The sequence below is a fragment of the Mus caroli genome, chromosome 5, assembly GCF_900094665.2.
Source record: "Mus caroli chromosome 5, CAROLI_EIJ_v1.1, whole genome shotgun sequence".
Lineage (NCBI taxonomy): Eukaryota > Metazoa > Chordata > Mammalia > Rodentia > Muridae > Mus > Mus caroli.
The window spans coordinates 5,848,032-5,869,062 of NC_034574.1; the positions used below are offsets into that span (position 1 = coordinate 5,848,032).

Genomic DNA, 21,031 nt, shown 5'->3' on the forward strand with positions numbered 1-21,031 from the left:
GCCTGCTCTCTTATAGAACCAAGACTACCAGCCCAGAGATGGCACCACCCACAAGGGGCCTTCCCCACTTGATAACTACTTGAGAAAATGCCCCACAGCTGGATCTCATGGAGGCATTTCCCCAACTGAAGTTCCTTTCTCTGTGATAACTGCAGCCTGTGTCAAGTTGACACACAAAACGAGCCAGTATAACTTGTTATAAGATTTTTTACTGTCTTACCAAGAAAAGCATTATAGAAATTACCTCATCTTTCGATAGTCACATGTGTGGTCTACAGAGAAGTTTCCTGTTGGTTTCTGGCTCTCCTGCTCTCTGAGAGAAGTAACTTCGTTCTCTACAGAGCTTGGTTCTAGTTGGAATTTTGCCATTAGCCTGCATTCTCATAGCACAGTTGGTGACTGTAATAGTCATAATTAACAAGGGAGGGGGCTACCCCAAAAGCTGTTGCCTGTATGTGAGGTATGTTCTACTAGTTGGGCTGCTTTGTCTGGCCTCAGTGAGAAGTCCCTAGCCTCTCAGAGACTTGAAGTGCCAGGAGAGGGAGATATGCCCAGGGGTCCCCACAGCTCAAAGAAGGAGAGTGGAGATGGTTGAAGGAGTGTAGGAGGGGGTGAGTGGGAGGGAACAGTGAGTGGGATATAAAGTGAATAATTAAAAAAATAGAATTAAAAAAATTAAGGTGGCAGCACACGAGACTCATGTGGTGCAACATGGGAAATGCATCTTGAGTTGTGGAATTCTTCCAATTTTTCTGCACATGTTATTCCCTTATATTTTCTAGGCTGAATATAATAACTAAAATGAGTAGAATATCTGTGGTTGAAAATAGATGCAAAATAGGCTCCCCACTGTATGGCTTTTAAATTTTTAAATTACTTTCTGCTTTGAATTGCACTCTGTTACTAGCCATGGAATACATTTCTTGGGAGAGGCTTTTTTTTTTTTTTTTTAAACTTTGTAAACTTGGCTAAATCATCAAAACTTTTATTAAATGTAATTTCTGTTTAAATGGGCAGAGAATGAATCAAGAGACCAAATGTTCTTAGAGTAATAAAGCAACAAACATTATCAGTTGGAACCCCGCAAATGGAATGGGAATAAAGCAGTTCCTAATAATTGCTAACAAACTTTTGTCCTGCCACCACATCAGTGACCACAACGCAGTGACATGAGTTTGGCCTCTGCATTCATAAAATCACACCTTCTAGCCCTTCCATTCAGAGACCCTGGTAGGCGGCTTTCCCTTCGTGCTTTCCCAGTGAGTGTACCCAGGGAAAGAGAACAGATGGAAGCGGATGCTGCGTAGGTCTGGACTTGCGTTTTCCTAGGCTGCTTTATTCAAGCAGATACTACAGAAGAACATGTTTGTTTTAAGGGTTTTTTTTGTTTGTTTGTTTGTTTTAATTTGTACCAGCTGCTATTTTTTCTCTTTCCTGGCCTGGCTTGCCATAAATGACCACCTTTATTTCTAGGCACTTCCATGGAGACTTTCAGTTAAAACGTTTTTGCCATGAATCAGACAGCATGTATGTATGTATGTATGCATGCATGTGTATATGTGATATGTATAGTCACCTGACTTATTGGGTTCTTATATCCACACTCTTCTCTACCCCATCCTCCTCCAACCCCTCGGAAGGAGAGTTAATGTACAGTTGACCATCTGTGCATCAGAGTCATGGGATGTGGTAACCTATGACCTGGCGACTCTGTCCATTGTGTGACCCCGAGTTGCTTGCTTTTCCTTGGGCTTCATCTTTCTATTTAGAAAAGAGATTGGTTTAGTTCATCCTTGAATTCCTTGATAGCTCTATTTCTATCTGTGTCTCTAAAGAATCAGGAATTCTGCCTTGGTACTTGAATGAATGGGAGTTTTCCTTTTCATTGTGAGAATAATGGGCAGAGGATCTGGCTTGAGAGTTTCAAGGGTAAACAAACCAATAGTTGACAAAATGCAAAATGACCTTAAAAATCTAGTTTGTGACAGTTTTCTTTTTCTTTCTTTGTATATACATATATTTTATTGAAAATCATTATTACCTTAACAAAATGCTATTCATTTTGTGTATATACATCCATATATACATATATATATATATATCAATACTTATGTATACACACACACACACACACACACACAGATGTATATACCTTCTTGTAAAGTAAACATTTAAAATAACCCTCCCTAATCCCAATGGTACCAAGGCTTGGAAGGTAGACTACATTCTAAGCTTAGCTGGCAATCTTCTAAACATATTTGAGATGTGGCAGAGAGGGGTACTTCTGTACTCGACAGCGAAGAGTATAAGCTATTAACTTTTTAAATAACAATTGGGAAATATCAAGAGCCGTAAAGTATAGTATGTTTACGAAGAATTTTGCATCTCTTTCTGTGGTTACCTCATGGAAATGGGACGGAGGTATAAAAAAAGTACATTCATTTTAGAGATATTCATAAATAGCCTCCCCACTGAATAGGTGATTGATAAGACCCAGCTCCCTCTGTTAGATGCATATCATGGGTCATTAATGTGATGATGTAGCAGCATATTTACACGCGAGAGACATTATGAAACACTTTATGGCTACATTGGTTTGGGTATCCATATGTGTACATATCTCTTTGGGGAGATGTTCAGCAAATTGGTGACTTTGGCTGTTCTCTGCATGACAAGATTAGGGACAGTCTTTCCCCCTTTCACCTACTCACTTCTATCCCTAGTTTTTCTACACCAATCGTAAATACTTTGAAATTAGTGTATAATAGTTGAAGCATGTGAGAGGAATGGACTGGAGTTAGCCAGTGCAGAGGTAAAATTTTACCAACTAGCTTTACTTTATCTCTCTGTCTTTCCCTTATTTATGGCGATAATATTAAAAATTTTACTGCTAGCCCTAATACCTGCATTGCAAAATTGTCTTCTGATGTTAACATACTGTATATATTTGGACCCTGTAGTAATTCCTCAGGTATTGTACTAGCATTATTGTTTCTGTAGCACAAATAGCAAGACCCAGTGATGGAATAGTGTATGTATCATTTGCTGACAGAGAAAATATTCTTGTACATTTTCAACTGTGTGGAACAATGGGGTAAACCTTAAGGAGAAATGCAATACTCAGATGCTTGCTATCTCTTTTACTAGTTTTACATTTTTAAATAATTTTTTGAGGTGGAGGTCACACATTATAAAACTGTTTTAAAGTGAGAAGTGCAGGGACATTTATTATACCATATTTCTAATGTTGGACAACCATCTTCTTTCTCTTATTCTAAAACAATCCCATCTTTCCACCAGGAAGTCTGTACTGAGCAGGCACTGTCTCTTCGTTCTCCATGGCACCTGCAACCACTGGCCTGCATTACATCTTCACGAGTGTATCGTTTCAGCTATTTTAGGGGAATCTTACAATTCATGGCCTTCTATGCTGTGCTTTTTTGACTTGCCATGAAGTTTTGGGACTTTATGCTGAAAGGGAAGTGTCTTGGTACTGTAAGAGACTACAATTCATTTTCCACCCACCCTCTAGCATACTCTGTTTTTTTTTCTTACTCTCTTTTTCTTCCTATCAATAATAGTGCTATGAATATATCTTGACTTTTTTCAGATAATTCATCCTGAAACAAAGTGATTTACTTATAGAAATTTAAGACAGAAATATTACTTATCCACATTTATAGTTTGATATATATCTTGTTAACTTAGATATGTATATATAACTGTGAATAACTTTTTCTCTGAAAAAGAGAAACTGGGAGTATATTGTCTATTCCGCTTTGTAAGTGTTACCATGTAACAGTTTTGAACACTCTCTAACATCTGTAAGCTTTTTGTATAATTATGTTTTTCATGCACTTATAAATTTTATCATGTTTTTGCTAATAAACATGTAGTTTAAGACCCCCCCCCATTTTATGCAGTGCTGTGATGGATAATTTTATAGAGAGCACTACTTAATTATTTTCTGCAGCTAGAGTCCTAGTCCTATTTTTGCCCGTGAGTTTATCCTTTTAAGGCTTCGACTCACAGCTCGATTTCCCCGTGGATATGCTATGCTGATTTATATTCTGGCCAGCAATACTTGAGGACCTGCCTGTTCTTTTGTCTGCTCATGTCCTTTGATTTCAAAATGATTATCACTTTTAACATAATGGTATTCATTTGTATTCTTAAATCTCAATTCATATAAGACATTTTTGTCAGATGTTACTGTTTCCCTTTTTTGTGTGGGAGTATGTGCTTCATGGTCTTCAGAGAGCATTTTCTTTGTCTTAATGACCAGGAGAGATTTCGAATGATATAATGAAGATATAAGTCTTGATGGGTTTGCTATAATTACTTGAGCCTACTCATGTTTTCTCATTCTGGCTGTGATAGTATGGTATTACAGGATTTATAAATCTTACTACCTCTTTTTTTTTTTTTTTTTTTGGTTTGCTCTTTGTCATCCCTGCCTCTGTGCATGGTTCTGCAAGTGTTTCTTAGGCGACTGATGTATATGTTTGTCAACAGGAAAGAAATCTCATATTGTGCTGTTGGAAGATGGAGTTCATCTGAGTAATTACTTTGCTGTGAAATACTTCCTTAGTGACTGAGTGGCGAACCCCCTGGGAGTAATGGGAGTTACTTGCACGGTAGCTTACAATTCTCTGTGTTAGGATAAACACATATTCCTGGAAAATAAGGGTACAACGGGGCTGATTCAGGGAGCCGTGATGTGCTCTGGAGTCAGGACGTAACTTGATCCTCTCTGGACTTTGCTTCCAGAGGCCAATCAATTACATGGGCTTTTCAGGGAATCAGATCCTCATTCATCCAGAAAAGATTTAATTTCGTTCAACATTCTCTACTAAGATTTAGAAGGGATTCTATTTTTGATGAAACCATTTTCACCCTTTGCATGCTATTTAATTAGAACACATCATTTTTAGGCATTTCCATTTTTTTGACTTTATTATACAGAATAAAATATTCCTATACGCTAGCAAAACAAGTTATGTGAATGAACCCAGCATGGGTAAGTAGTCACCTTTTTAAACTTCTCATTAAATATCAGAATTGGGGATGGCATTTCTTTGTGTTGTTGTTTTTGTTGTTGTTGTTATTTAATTTTATTTTTATGTATTCACTTCACATCCTGCTCACTGTCTTCCTCCCAGTTCCCCCCTTCTCTGAGTAGGTGGGTTCCCCCTGGGTATCACCCTACAACAGCCAGTGTATGTTCTTTGGTTGGTGGTTCAGCTCTGAGAGCTCCAAGGTAACATTTCTTGTGGTGTGGAATTAGACAGCTGCTTACTTTAGGGCACTGATGGTAATGACAGCCTGCCTGTTTTCTGCTTCTGAATGATTTTTGTCTTTGTGTGAACATCACATCTGTTAATATCTGTTCACATTCCCTTTCATATACCATGAATTTGTCATTCACACATTCTATGCAAATGCAGTCATAGTGTACTCCTTGTGAGCGTCTTGCCACAAGGGGAGATGCTACAATTTGAAATAATTACCCAGAATGCCATGATGGGGACATAGCAGCACAGATTGCAGTGTTCTACTGGTGACCACCTAGAATGATTTTTATTTGACAATAAATATTGCCATGGTGAACATTTTGCTATATTTAGGTACTATTTTTTGACATTTTTGTAGATAAATTCTTCACTATGAAATGAAGACAGTTTTGAATGTTATCAGTGTCTTAGGGCAGAAATGAGATTGTCAGAGATGTAAAGGCTTCATCTTTGTAAAGGCTGGGTATCGTTCAAATTTAATACATAAAATTAAAATATTCTCTTTGGTTTAAATATATAATTTTTATGTGTTTCTTACTTAGTGGAATTCTTCTTTTACTCTTTTTTTCATTCCTGAGAAACAATTTTGAGACAGTAAGGGAAGGATTTTTGTTTGCTTTCTTTCGTTTTATTATTGGATATATATATATATCCAATAATATATATACAATAATATATATATCCAATTATATACACACACACACACATCACACAGACACACATTAACAAGAAGCTCTTGGAGTAGACCACATTCTTCTGACCATCTCTAAGCTGTTTCTCTCTTTAAAAATTATTCCCTACCCCTGCTGCATCTCTCTGTCTCTCTCTGTCTCTGTCTCTGTCTCTGTCTCTGTCTCTCTCTCTCTCTGTGTATGTGTGTGTGTGTGTGTGTGTGTGCATGTGTACCTATGTGCCATGGGCATGTAACAATTCTGGAGATCCAGTTCTTTCTCTCTTGTTACCTTGTCAGATCTGAGGATTGAACTCAGGTCATCAGGTTCAGTGGCAAGTGCTTTCATGCTCTCAGATATTTCCCTGGCTTCTAATCTGTTTCTTTTGATGCTTAGAGAACCTTTTCCTACAGCTGCTATTGCTTGCTGATTACCCAACTGCTAATTCTTACCTTGTGCTGGGTAGGATTATGGGGATAGAGAAAAGATAGGCCCCGTGTCTTGGGATTGTCACATAATCTGCTATAACAAATATTTCAACAGCCAGTTTTTTCTAAAGTGTACCTTTATTTATTTTTTGATTATAGCATCTCAACTACTCCCAGGCTCCCTCCATGTCCTATTCCCATCCCCATACATTCCCCTCTCCATGTCTCCCCCCACACAATTAGTCAAATTAGCACTGACTGAATCTATACAGATGCAGAGGCATCCACTGAAATATAGTCTCTCAGGGGTCATGCTCCTGAAGAGGACCAAACAATCATTTCTTATATAATTGATAGAAGCAAGTTCAATACTCTTGTAAGTGATTCCAGGGAGCCCTGAAACATTCCAGTGTACTTTATACTTTTCAGGGATGGATGCTCTCATTTTTAAAGAGAGTGTAGTTTGGGGCTAACCTGTACCAATGCACAGAACATGGACATGGAGAGCACTTTCATTTCCATACAAATCTTTGCAAAAGAATGACCTGGCTCTTTCCTTGAAAGCTAAGCAGGACTTCTCTGCCTTTTGCTTTCAGATGGCTAGGTCTCAGGCTTCTGTCTGTGGTGACTTTTAAGGACATTAGAGAACACAGCACTAGTTTTGGAAGGCAAAGTTATGAAGGTACACACAGTCTTGTAGAGAGTTTGTGAACAACAAGTGAATTTGCCTTAATACAATGACTTGCCAGCATAGTTCATGCTGAGATAAGTGGGACAAGTCCAATTTGAAACAAAATGTAGAAGGATCTTAGATCTTGATTACCCTCAGAAAATATTTTTTAGTTGTGTGTGATTTGAAACGGGAAGTGTTTCAGTAAAGCGTTAGTATTTCTCTGTGTGTGCCCATGCATGTGTCCCGGGTGGGTTTATGTATGTGTGGGTATACATGTAGTTATGTGTCTTTGCATGTGCCTGTCTATAGCCAAAGGATGTGGCAGATAGTATGCCTCAGGAATACTTTTGTTTTCTTTCTTTTATTTTGTGAGAGAGAGTCTCTTCCTGGTCTGAGCTCACCGTAGGTTACGGTGGAAGGCCATCCATCCGCCTAGGTCTCCCCAAGCACCAGGAGTATGGATATTCTATTGTGACTTAAAACTCAGGCCCTCTTGCTGTATGACAGATACTTTACTGACTGAACAATTTCCCCAGCTCCAAGATTTATAATTTCTTTAGTGAGAAATTAGAAAGTCTATATTTGTTAAGGCAGAGTAGAGGAAAGGCTGGGGTTAAAATTGGTGTCAGGTAACTTCTAAACCAGATAATCTAGATAATCTATTTCTGTCTTATAGATATTAAAATGAATCATTGCAGTTGACTCTGTACTTTACTATTTTGTGGTTGCATATATTGATAAGAGAATATTGATAGGTGTTTTTGATAAAAGGTTATGACTAAAAGAGGCATTTTGTGAGTAAAGCCCCAAATTTTTCTTTTGAAAATTGGGAGCTGGAGAGATGGCTCAGCAAGTTAAGAGCATTGACTGCTCTTCCAGAGGTCCTGAGTTCAATTCCCTGCAATCACATAGTTGCTCACAACCATCCATAATGGGATCCGATGCTGTCTTCTGGTGTATCTGAAGACAACAACAGTGTTTTCACATATATAAAATAAATAAATCTTAAACAACAACAGCAAAAAAAGAAAATCGGATTTCCTAGTACTAAATGGTCAGTTTCAGCTAACAGAAGCCTGTCATTTCTGTGAACAGATACAAATATACCTAGCCTATGATTATTTATAGTCATAGCAATTGCTTCTTAATAGACAACACTGCTTTTTTCCCTTTTTAAAAAAATCTGGAAGCCTTAATGCTATAAGTAGATAAGTTATTATTTTATAGCAAATGGGACACATTTAGTGTGTACAGTTCTCTAAGTTTGGACCAATGCTTGCATCATGAACTCATTATTTATTCTAATTAATTAGCACAGTCATTGCCTTTGCAAGCTTCTTCCCATGGTAGGTGCTTTCTGAAGTGGATCTAAGAATGTTGTTTTAGGGTTTCCTGATATAAACATACTTTTATATGGAATGATATGAACATTACAGGATTAAATGGTTCTCCAATTACATTAAAAGAAAAGCCTGAGTAATTTATTACATCAAATGGTTAGTTTTTATCCATCAAAATCTCAAATTTAAAACACATTGCTGCACGTTTTTGCTTCCTCCAGCAAGCTTGCTGTTATATGTTTCTGAACCTCCACACAGTTTGTGAATCACATTATTGCCATTTTACTAACCAGTGAACTAGATGAGATGTCTATATCAGTATGCCTCAGTCTAGAACATTTCTGGTTTGACCCTAACCTTCAGCTTCTTATTTCAGTTATGTTTGAATGAAATGCAGATTATTAAGCAGCCATTGTGAATTTCAGTTAGTTTAGCACTGAACCCTTTACCATAGTTAATTTTTACTGTGGCTTGTGAAGTTGTTATGATGCCTGAATTTGCCAATACTACACAATTTCTCTGAGTGGAAATACAGGGGCAGCTGTCTATATTACTGTTGTGGGTTGAAGCATAACCTTGTTTAATATATGTTTCTGCCTAAATGGTTCCTACTGGATTTATAGCTGATCCTTGAACCCAAGGCCACTGCTCAAGTCACAAAGAAAAGAAATTTATCTAATACAGGCATTTCCTCTATAAGATACATCACAGCCTTCTAGAAACAGTAGACATTCTGGTTTAAATGCCAGAGTCACCACTTAGAAAGAAAGAAAGAAAGAAAGAAAGAAAGAAAGAAAGAAAGAAAGAAAGAAAGAAAGAAAGAAAGAAGAGAAAGAGGAGGAAGAGGAGGAGGAGGAAGGAGAAGAGGAGGAGGAAGAGAAAGGGAGGAGGAACAGGAGGAAGAGGAGGGGGANAGAGAGAGAGAGAGAGAGAGAGAGAGAGAGAGAGAGAGAGAGAGAGAGAGAGAGAGAGAACAAAATGAACTTTGAACCATTAGTATCAGCGCCTCTCTTGTTCTGCCCCTTTTTCAAATGTAAGCTTCTAGACATCTGACTTAACAGTCTTCCCTTTCCTAATTTGAGGAATCCAATTATTGAGAAAAACCTGGGGATTTTAGAAGAACTCAGAAAACAAATTTGTCATACGATTAATAATTGCTTTGGGATATGTTTTAGAATTAGAGATGCTTTTAGTATGCACTGAGAGGGGAATTTAGAACTTTGAATAGCTAATGCATTTGCATGAGTTTGTGCTTTTGTCCCTTCTATTCAGGACAGCTTTAAAACTTTATGGCCAGTTTTCTAGAGGATTTTTATAGTCATCACATTCCTTGGATTTTAGTTTGGTGCCTTGCTTGATGGTCTGTTTGACAATACTAATGTGTGAACTTAATCCTCTTAGAGTAACCACATCTTTAAAACTACTTTCTGCCAAAGTACCCATTGCCAATAGGACTTTGTTATGCTTTGTTCATGCTTGTTGAAATAGTCCTATATGTCTGGACTACATACATTAAGCCTCTGTCATATGTGTGTTGCTCTATGGTCATCCTCGATGAGAGTGATACACATATTCTAAGTGCAAAGATATTTATTAGCTCAGGATATAAAGAAATAATTAAATAAATACTGGCTGACTGAAAGCATAGATCGACTTAGTAACCATGTGTGGCTGTTGATTACTTGAAATGTAGCTAGCACAAATGAGATGCTTTCTACATGTGATATATATATACACTGTATTAGGTGATTTAGTATGGCAAACAATTGTCATTTCTTACTAATATGTTTAAGCTAAAGGAGGTTTATCTGTTTTATAATTTTAATGTATTACTAAGAAAATTAAAGTTAAATGCGCATATTGTATTGGTTGTTTCTATTTCTGTTTATGATATATAATATGTGGATCATGTGGATGTTATGGTATATTAAAATGCACAGAGATTGTATTGTTTCCTTCTCTCATCTTTTTTATATTTCTATAAATATACCTATTATATAATCCTGTTGCTTAGCATAAAAGGAAATAATGAACAATTCCTATGAACCCACTGGCATGCCCCTCATTATAGGTAGCTGCTGTGCACTTTTATGAAAGGTGCCAAGACTCAGACTTAGTGCATTCTGGATAATATTGTGACATTTGTACGTCAAAGTAAAGCCATCTAACAAATTTGAAAATTTATTGAAAATGAAAAAAATAGGTTGAGCCTTTGTTTAAAACTTTTTCTACAACCTCTCCTCAATTTTAAGTTATCTTAGTATTTGATGTTTTGCATAAGAACTGGATATCACTTGAGAGTTCAGCAGTCCTATGTGCTTTAGCTCAGCATGAGGGCACAGGTTTCTGTCCCCAGCTCTTGGAGGTTAGGGGTAGATTGTGAGCTTGAGGTCTGTCTGGACTAGAGCTTTACAGCTCTGGCTACTATTTACAGAGGCTAATTCAGTCTAGGAAAGATGCTGTCTGGTGGTGTTTATTATATCATCATGACTAGCTTCAGGTACAGTGTTAGTTTGTGCAGTTTTTTCCTATTTTTATTATTTAAATGTGTATTATACATCAAACACATTAATAATATTGACCAGTTTGAGGATCAAATAATACATAAAAAATTTGTTCAACTTTTATGTTCCAATCCTTTCATACCCTAAAATATCATTAATAAATATTTAAAACTATCCATAACCTAGGATCCTATATCTAATGTTGAATATTAAATTGTTTCAAAACATACAATATATTCTTTGGAAGTTAAGCATAGTAAAATAGCATAAAATAATAAAAATGAATCATTAAGAAATATATTCAAAAGCCATTATACCACCTGACATAGTGAGAGAGTATTTAAAATGCATTATATATCTGTGTATATTGTCAAACAATCAGTTTACTTTAAAAAGATTATCAGTGTTTCTAGGAGAGAAATTATTTCATCAGCAAGTGTATCTTAAAAATTTCAAAATAGCAAAAACTCTTTGAAGTTACACATTAAGAAAATGCTAATTTCAAGGACAGTGAGAAAAATTATCAATAATATTTCCATGATGTTTGTGGAACATGATTTTAATATTTTGAACTGTTGATGTTCAACAAGCAGAATAGTTATTTTAAGATATACTTCGTTGTTATGTCTCTCTGTTCATTTCTGATTTTATTAATTTGGATACTGTCTCTGTGCCCTTTGGTTAGTCTGGCTAAGGGTTTATCTATCTTGTTGATTTTCTCAAAGAACCAGCTCCTGGTTTTGTTGATTTTTTGTATAGTTCTTTTTGTTTCTATTTGGATTGGATTTCCTGAAGTCTACTCCTCTTGGGTGTATTTGCTTCTTTTTGTTCTAGAGCTTCCAGGTATGCTGTCAAGCTGCTAGTGTATGCTCTTTCTAGTTTCTTTTTGGAGGTACTTAGAGCTATGAGTTTTGCCTCCTACCACTGCTTTCATTGTGTCCCATAAGTTTTGGTATGGTGTGGCTTTATTTTCATTAAATTCTAGAATCAATCTCTCTCTCTCTCTCTCTCTCTCTCTCTCTCTCTCTCTTTCTCTCTCTCACCCTTCCTTCCTTCCTTCCTTCCTTGACCAAATTATCATTGAGTAGAGCATTGTTCAGCTTTCATGTGTATGTGTGCTTTCCATTGTTTTTGTTGTTATTTAAGACCAGCCTTAGTCTGTGGTGATCTGATAGGGTGGATGGGATTACTTCAATCTTGTATTTGTTGAGGCCTGTTTTGTGACCAAGTATATGGTTAGTTTTGGAGAAGGTACTGTGAGGTTCTGAGAAGAAGGTATATTCTTTTGCTTTAGGATAAAATGTTCTATAAATATCTGTTAGATCCATTTGGTTCATAACTTCTCTTAATTTCACTGTGTCTCTGTTTAGCTTCTGTTTCCAAGATCTGCCCAATGCCGAGAGTGAGGTGTTGAAGTCTCCCACTATTATTGTGTGGGGTGCAATGTGTGCTTTGCGCTTTAGTAGAGTTCCTTCTATGAATGTGGGTGCCCTTGCATTTGGGGCATAGATGTTCAGAATTGAGAGTTTATCTTGGTAGGTTTTTCCTTTGACCTGTATGAAGTGACCTTTCTTATCCTTTTTGATAACTTTTGGTTGAGAGTTGATTTTATTTGCTATTAGAATGGCCACTCCAGCTTGTTTCTTGGGACCATTTGCTTGGAAAATTGTTTTTCAACTTTTTACTCTGAGGTAGTGTCTCCTTTCGTCACTGAGGTGAGTTTCCTGTGTGCAGCAAAATGCTGGGTCCTGTTTACATATTCAGTCTATTAGTCTATGTCTTTTTATTGGGGAATTGAGTCCATTGATATTAAGAGATATTAAAGAAAAGTGATTGTTACTTCCTGTTATTTTTGTTGTTAGAGATGGAATTATGTTTGTATGGCTATTTTCTTTTAGGTTTGTTGAAAGATTACTTTCTTGTTTTTTCTGGGGTGTAGTTTCCCTCTTTGTGTTGGTGTTTTCCATCTATTATCCTTTGTAGGGCTGGATTTATGGAAAGATACTGTGAAAATTTGTTTTTATCATGGAATATCTTGGTTTCTTCATCTATTGTAATTGAGAGTTTTGCTGGGTATAGTAGCCTGAGCTGGCATTTGTGTTCTCTTAGGGTCTGTATGAGATCTGCCCAGGATCTTCTGGGTTTCATAGTCTATGGTAAGAAGTCTGGTGTAATTCTGGTAAGTCTACCTGTATATGTTACTTGACCTTTTTCCTTTACTGCTTTTAATATTCTTTCTTTATTTAGTGCATTTGGTGTTTTGATTATTATGTGATGGGAGGAATTTCTTTTCTGGTAAAGTCTATTTGGAAGCCTGTAGGCTTCTTGTATGTTCATGGGCACCTCTTTCTTTAGGTTAGGGAAGTTTTCTTCTATGATATTGTTGAAGATATTTACTGGCCCTTCGAGTTGGGAATTTTTTATCTCTTCTACACCTAATATCCTTAGGTTTGGTCTTCTCATTGTGTCCTGGATTTCCTGGATGTTTTGGGTTAGGAGCTTTTTGCTTTTAGCATTTTCTTTGACTGTTGTGCCAATGTTTTCTATGGTATCTTCTGCACTCGAGATTCTCTCTTCTATCTCTTTTATTCTGTTGGCGATGCTTGCATCTATGGTTCCTGATTTCTTTTCTAGGTTTTCTATCTCTAGAGTTGTTTACCTTTGTGATTTCTTTATTGTTTCTATTTCCATTTTTAGGTCTTGAATGGTTTTCTTCATTTCCTTTGCCTAATTGTGTTTTCCTGTAATTCTTCAAGGGATTTTTGTGTCTCCTTTTTAAGGGCTTCTAGTTGTTTACCTGTGTTCTCCTGTATTTCCTTAAGGGAGTTATTTATATTCTTCTTAAAGTCCTCTATCACCATGATAAGAAGTGATTTTTGAATCAAGTCTTGCTTTTTCAGTGTGATCGTGTATCCAGGACTTGCTATGGTGGGTGAATTGGGTTCTGATTATGCCAAGTAATCTTGGTTTCTGTTGCTTATGTTCTTAAACTTGCCTCCCGCCATCTGATCTATCTCTAGTGCTACTTGCCCATGCTATATCTGACTGGAGCCTGTCCTTCTGTGATCCTGGTTATGTCAGAACTCCTTAGAATTCAGCTGTCTCCGTGATCCTGTGATTCTGTGATCCTGTGATCCTGAGATCAAGCTGCCTCTGGGATCCTGAGATCCTGGTGTGACCAAGCTCTTGGGATCCTGGGATCCTGGGATCCTGGCTGTGTTAGAGTGCCTGGGAGTGGAGCTTCCTCTGGGTGTTGTGGGATTGGCTTCGGGGTTAGTGCCCAAGGTCTGCTCAGGGCACAGGCACAGAGCGGAAGGAACCTGTGCCACTGGTTGGGCGGAGTTCCTGGGTGCCTGAGTACAGCTGGTCCCAGTTACTTCCGGTGTTGGGGCAGATGTTATCCTCACCTCTGATCCTATGATCCGTTTGTGCAGTTGTTTTTCTGTGCTTTGTCCATGTCCTTTATCCAGTGAATGTGCTGTAGTGGAAGGTGGTTGTTAACTGCATGTGCTCTTGTAACTTTTTCTTAGAGGGTGGAAGAACACAAAGAGGAAAAAGGAAACCAAAACCATGTTTTGCCATTTTTTTAAAATTAGGCTTAGAAACTTCACTTTATTTGTGCGTCATTGTTGATTCCTACCTGTTCCCAGGAATTTAAAAGCCTGAGTAATTGTGTTGGTTAAGTAAGAAAATTTGTTTATTTTGGCATTAATGAAAAAATCAATTATAAATATAGGAAACTCCCTTTAAATCTTTAGTGTACAAATAGTACACATTTTTAATGAATTACGCTGATGAGTTTGGACATACATTTATATATAGTTGAAACCTCATTGCTATCAAAGGACAAAATGTATCCAACATCTCCAAAAGGTTTCCTTTGTATTCGTTCTTATTGATAAGAACATTACATCTGAGATCTATCTGCAATACATTTTATTTTTAAGGTACCAGAAGTTGAATGCAGAGACTTGTGCATATTATCAGGTGCTCTGTCACTGAGTGATATCCTCACCCCATTAACATATTTGAAAGATCATAAGTCTTGCTGTTATCTTTCTGTGTATATGTCGGGGGAAGTATATGCATATGTGTATACCTTAGAGTTCTGTCTAATAGGTATATTTTCATGTACATTTCTTTGGTTAGTGGTCTGGTACACTCTTTCATACACATTGTGGTCATTTATATATTATCCTTGCAGATTATCTACCTACCTACCCACCTATCTACCTACCTACCTATTTATCTACCTACCTAACATCTATCTATAGCTATTCAAGTCCTTTGCCCATTTTTGAGCTTGTTTGCATTTGTTCTTGAGCTGTTGGAATTTCTGAGTTCTGAAGGTCCTAACCACTACTTTATTTTTCAGCTAATACATAGTGAACACTCATTTCTGACCAAAGCTAACCAGTACTGTGCCGTGCCTTTGTACAAACTAAAATAGAGGAGAAAGTGCTTTCTTTGTAGGTATAGTTTTCTGTGGACTATGTGGCTTACCTACTCAGTACAGTGTGGGTTGAATGATGAACCCCACTGGGCCCACTCAGGAGGGTGTATCCATGCAGTGTGCAGATTGTGTAGCAGCATAAAGATGCCCTATGTTTATGATATGCTAACTACTGTAAAGAACATCTTAAGTTGTCTAACTTAATTTTTCAAATACCTTCATTCATCTGAATATTAAATCTAAGTGCAATCACTTTGCCGGGATGCTTATTTTATTGCTACTTGTAATTTTACATTTTAGTAGATGAGAAAACTGATTATGAGACATGTTACATGCACTGTTTTATGGATCAAGTCTGCTTTCATCTAGCACCACCTTATTTCTGTAGTACTTTTATGACGTGTTTTGAAGATCAGTGATAGGCATTGGCAATTATGCACTAGGTACTTTTGGGGTTCTGACTTCATGGAATCCAATAAAATCAATGAAAGTTTTGTGCTTTGTGGTGGTTTGAATATGCTTGGCTCATGGGAAGTGACACTATTAGGAGTTGTGGCCTCATCAGAGAAGATGTGGCCTTGTTAAAGGAAGTGTGTCACTATGGAGGTGGGGTTTTGAGGTTTCATATATATGCTCAAATCTGGCCAGTGGAAAGAGAGCCTCCTCTTGGCTGCCTGATCAAGATGTAGAACTCTCGGCTCTGCCATCTCCAAATTTGCCCGCACACTGTCATGCTTCCCACCATGACGAAAATGAATTCAATCCCTGAAAATGTAATCCAGCCCCATCTAAATGTTTGTCTTTATAAGAGTTGCCTTGGTCATGGTGTCTCTTCACAGCCATGAAAAGCCTAGCTAAGACAGGGTTGCCATGGTTTTTTGGTAGGTAACTATTTTTTAAGAGGCTTCAGGTATTGCCTTATGTAGACTCTTCACTGGCCCTGCCTTTGTGAACTGTGTCAGTCCCTGCTATGAACTGTGTAGCTGGTGCAGTGATAATGTGACAGTGTCACCACCAGACAAGCACTGAAGATGGCTGCAGAACAAGGCTGTTGTCTCTCCTCTGAATGGTCACCTTTCTGATGTTCCAAAACAAAACAAAACAAAACAAACTGGGAGAAATCTTTGGTGAAACTCAAAATGTAAAACAACTTGATGGACCTTTATTAGCAGTGATATAGAAATGTATAATCATGTATTACTTGTGTTGTCACAAACAAATGTCAGGGGATGCTTACTCTTTCCCTGAACAGCCTGAAATTCAGTTCTCTGCACAGAGACAGAGGCACTACTTTGGGTAGTTGGTTTCCACTTCTTGTACTGGAAACTTAATTGATTCCATTCATATCTCTTAAACCATCTGGGTACCACTTGAGTTCTAGTTTCATAGCTTTCCTCCTCAAAACCTGACAAGAATATTTGTAAAAGTTGCAAACACCAAGAGTTTTACTTCCAGTTCTTTCCTCTCATAAAGAATGTGTTTATTTATAGTAACCAAAACTATTAGTGGAAGCTGGGTATCGTGGCACAAGTCTGTAACCCCAGCTCTCAGATGGCTGAGGCAGGAGGGTTTCTGTGAGATTGAGGTCAGTCTGACATACATAGTTAAGTTCTGTGCCAGTCTGTGTGACAGAGTAAAATCCTGTCTGAAAAAAACGCAGACCAGTTATACAAGTGATGATCTGGAAGAAATGTGAGGTGGGAATTTCTTCTTAAAGTTTGACAGTAGCTCTGGGCACCTATTGCATTTCTACACTGGAAGAAAGCAACTTTGGGGGGAATAAAATGCTTTGAAATTTGGATATTTTTCTTGTTGAAATGAGTTTATCTGCAAAGAAGCTTTACTGGTGATGCTTATTAATAAGGTTTTTATACACTAAAAATTTAAAGGCTGTTCTTTTAATCTTCCCTAAATTCACCGGAGGAAAAAACAAAGACGCTAGCAAGCTGTACAAATCAGCATAGAGATATGTTAATAAGGCTATATGTTCTCAGCATAGAGAAATGTTAATAAAGATGAGCTGATAAATATGCTGTCTGACCCATTTAGTGCTTATTAGCTCTCTCCACAAGTGGTCTTAAGATAGGACCTTTATAGACGTTTTCCTTATCTAGGGAAATCTGGACTAGCCTCTTGGCTTTTGGTGTGAAGTAGGGATTTCTCCTATGGCCAAAGCTTTCAATCATTCTGGAGATAGACTTTTGGAACTCAAAGCTCTGAAATGATCTGGCCTTTACCCATACGGTTTCTTCTCGTGTTGTCTACCTTTAACCACAACTGTTTCCCACAATTCCTACAAATGTTCCAATTTGCTTCTCAATGCCTTGCTTCACAGTGTCCCATCTGCAGAGCACTTCTATGCTTTTTTCTTTAGTCTGTCTGCCCATCTATCTGTCTATCCATTTGTCTGCTTGTCCCTCTGCCCCTTCTTTCCTCACTCCCTCCTTCCCTCCCTGCCTTCCTCCTTCTCTTTTGCAGGATTGACTCCAGGGCATCCTGCATGCACAAGAAGCACTTTACTAGAGTTAGATCCCTAGTCTATTTTGTTCTGTGTTTTTGTTCTGATTATAGAGGTCCAGCCCACAGATGAAATCTCTCTCTTCATGAAGGCATCGTATGATCTCTCTGGCTAAGGGAAATACCCTTTTGCTTTTCCTAGTAAATTTTGTGTCTTTATCTTGTTGATTATAATAATTCTCTCTGCATGCTGCTTAGTCTAATTCTTGTCATATCTATGATATGATTAAAAGAAATGCCTGTGTGTTATAGTTTTTTAACCCAGGATTGCTTAATGAAAAGTAAAACCCAATTTACTTTTATTATTTTCATTAATTTAACGTTAAGAACCTTCCCAGACACATGACTCCTATTTACCAGCGTCTACATTTAGGCAACGCCAGGAGTTTGAATGATGAGAATTATAGTTATATTTCCCCAGTCCAAACACAACTTAGAAACCTCTTATTGCCGGGCTTCTTTACCTTCGTCACTCTGGGATGATTCCTTGGTCCTATCTTTTTTGTTGTTCATGTGAACATATTTGTGAATGTGCATGTGCGATCATGCAGGTGTAGATAAACATGTGTGCAAATCATGTGGACACCACAGAGTCAGGTCTTTTCCTTGATTGTGGTCCTCTCTGCTTTCTGAGGTGGGGTATCACTGATGGCCTGGATGGGCTGGCCATCCAATGAGCTCCTCGAAAGTCCCTGTTTGTTTTCCACCCTCAATACTGGGCTGTGATAAACCTACTTTCCCAGCTTTTATGTGGGTTCCAGGATCTGAAATCATGTCTTTATGCTTCAGTGGGATGTACTTTATTGACTGAGCTCTCTCAGTCCCCATTCTGTCTTTCTGTATCTTACCTTTCTTAGGAGTTTGTTGTCTTTCTGAGTGCATCGTAAGAAGCTTTCAGCTTGTACCTGTATAGGTGGCTGTTGGTAATTTCGGGTCTGCTAGGATTTTTCACCAAAATAGTATAAAATCAGTTATCAGTGTGTCTAGTGATATATTCAGACTGTATAAATATCTTTATCTTCATTTGACTTTCACTGAATAGTTGTAGCGATCATTAGTAGGTTTCTAACCTCGCCATTCCATCTGTTTAATCTCTTAACTTTTCGTTGAAAGCAGGTCTTCTCAATCTTCCCCATGTGTTTGTATCATACTGTTAGATTCTCTCCTGGTTTCTTTTTCTGTTGCTGGCAATAAATACTATAACAAAAAGAAACTTGAAGGTAGAAGAGATTTTATTTTTATTTTTGTCTTAAAATTTCATGATTGAGGGAAGTGAGGGCAGGCACTAAAGCAGGAACTGAAGTGGACCACAGAGGAATGGGGGCTGGCTCCTATGCATCTGCTCATCTGGCTTTCCTATAGAGTATTTACACCCCTTCCTAGGGATGGTACGACCCATAGTACACCAGGCACTCCTGACTCAATTAGCAATCAAGCAAATGCTCTGAAGACAGACCCTACAGCTCAATAAGATCTGGGCTCAACTGAGATTCCTTCCGATATTTCTAGTCTGTATCAAGCTAATAGTTAAAGCTAACTAGAAGTGACTCCTTGTTTAGTCATTAATGCTGACTTTTATTTTGATGCAGATATAGCCCAGGGAGCCTCACTTTGGCTGCTGTGCTGTCCTTCCTGTTGCCATTCATTCTCTGAGTATTTGTTTCCTCACCACTGTGGCTGTGTAGAAGCTGCTCTGGGTTCCTTGTGTTCTCTGTGCCCTGGCTCTTTAGTTAGCTTTTTCCCTAGGGTTCCTTGATTTTTTTTTTATAAGGATGATATTTTGAAACTAAGATCTGGGATCCATACATGCTGAGTTATTTGTTCTGTATACTCTGAGGTTATAATTGCAATTTGCGCCGATAACGTGTAAGCAGTGGGTACGTTGCGTACATTGGATACATTCCTGTATGTTTCCTTTCGATATTTGTAACCCCATTTCTCAACAGCTAGAATCCTGGGTTCCTTTAAGTTTATTTTGCTTATGTCCATGTCTTGGTTACTTTCCCACTGTCATGACAAGACACTGTGAATTATTAAGGAAAGCATTTAAGTGGGGAGCCGCGTTTCCAGATGGGCAGTTCACCGTGGCAGACAGCATGGTGCTGAGTTGGTAGCTGAGTGGTAGTACATCTGATTCAAAGCCATGAGGCAGAGACAAAGAACTCACTTAGAATGGTTTCCGCTTTTGGAGCCTCAAAACCCACTCCCCAGTGACACATTTGCTTTAAGCCACACTCCCTAATCTTTCCCAAACATTTTAACCAACTGGAGATTAAATATTCAAATAAGAGCCTAGGGGAGCCATTGCCATTTAAACCATTACAGGCTACAACACACAATTGTTTTCAGAGTCCTTGGTTCATGTTCCTAAAAACCCTAACTCATGAAACAGAATAATATTTAAAAGTTTTTGAGGTTCTATACACACAGTGAAATGCACAGATCCTAAGTAGCCAATTTGATTTTTGCCAGACATTCCTCTGTTGAAACAGAATATTTTCATCAGCCAGAAACTTGCCTTGTTTTCTTTCTTTGTTTTCAATGTCCTATCTAAGCCTGGAGCCAGGAGGCAACTGCTGGTTTTTAGCTTTTCTCATTTCATTGGTCCTTGACCTTTCTGTAAATGGGGTGATGTAGGTGTATGATTCCTGCACTGGCATCAGGTTTCAGAGATTCGTTCATACTGTGTGCCAATCGTGAGAGAGAAATTGCACATTTACTTAAGCCTGCCCGTGTTGACAGATACTTGTTTTCTTCCCAGTTTCAACTATGATGAATAAAATAAATGGCAATCAATATTTTCATACAGGTGTTCTTTGTGAGTAGTTTGATTTGATATCTTCTAGATAAAATACTTCAAAGAGAATGGTTGAGCCTTTTATACATATTTACTGAACACCCTGAAAAATGGCCAAATATGTGTTCCAAAGTGATAGACCTGTGTTTTCAATTCCATCTAAAAAAATAAGGGTGTCGGTGGGATTGCAAGCTTATACAACCACTCTGGAAATCAGTCTGGCGGTTCCTCAGAAAATTGGACATAGTACTACCGGAGGATCCCGCAATACCTCTCCTGGGCATATATCCAGAAGATGTCCCAACCGGTAAGAAGGACACATGCTCCACTATGTTCATAGCAGCCTTATTTATA

At 37.9% G+C, this 21,031-nt stretch overlaps 1 protein-coding gene across 2 annotated transcripts in view; it reads left to right on the forward strand.

The window, feature by feature from the left end:
• Kiaa1324l (KIAA1324 like) overlaps positions 1–21,031 on the forward strand; it is a 192,837-nt gene that overhangs the window by 25,691 nt on the left and 146,115 nt on the right. The window lies entirely within an intron of this gene.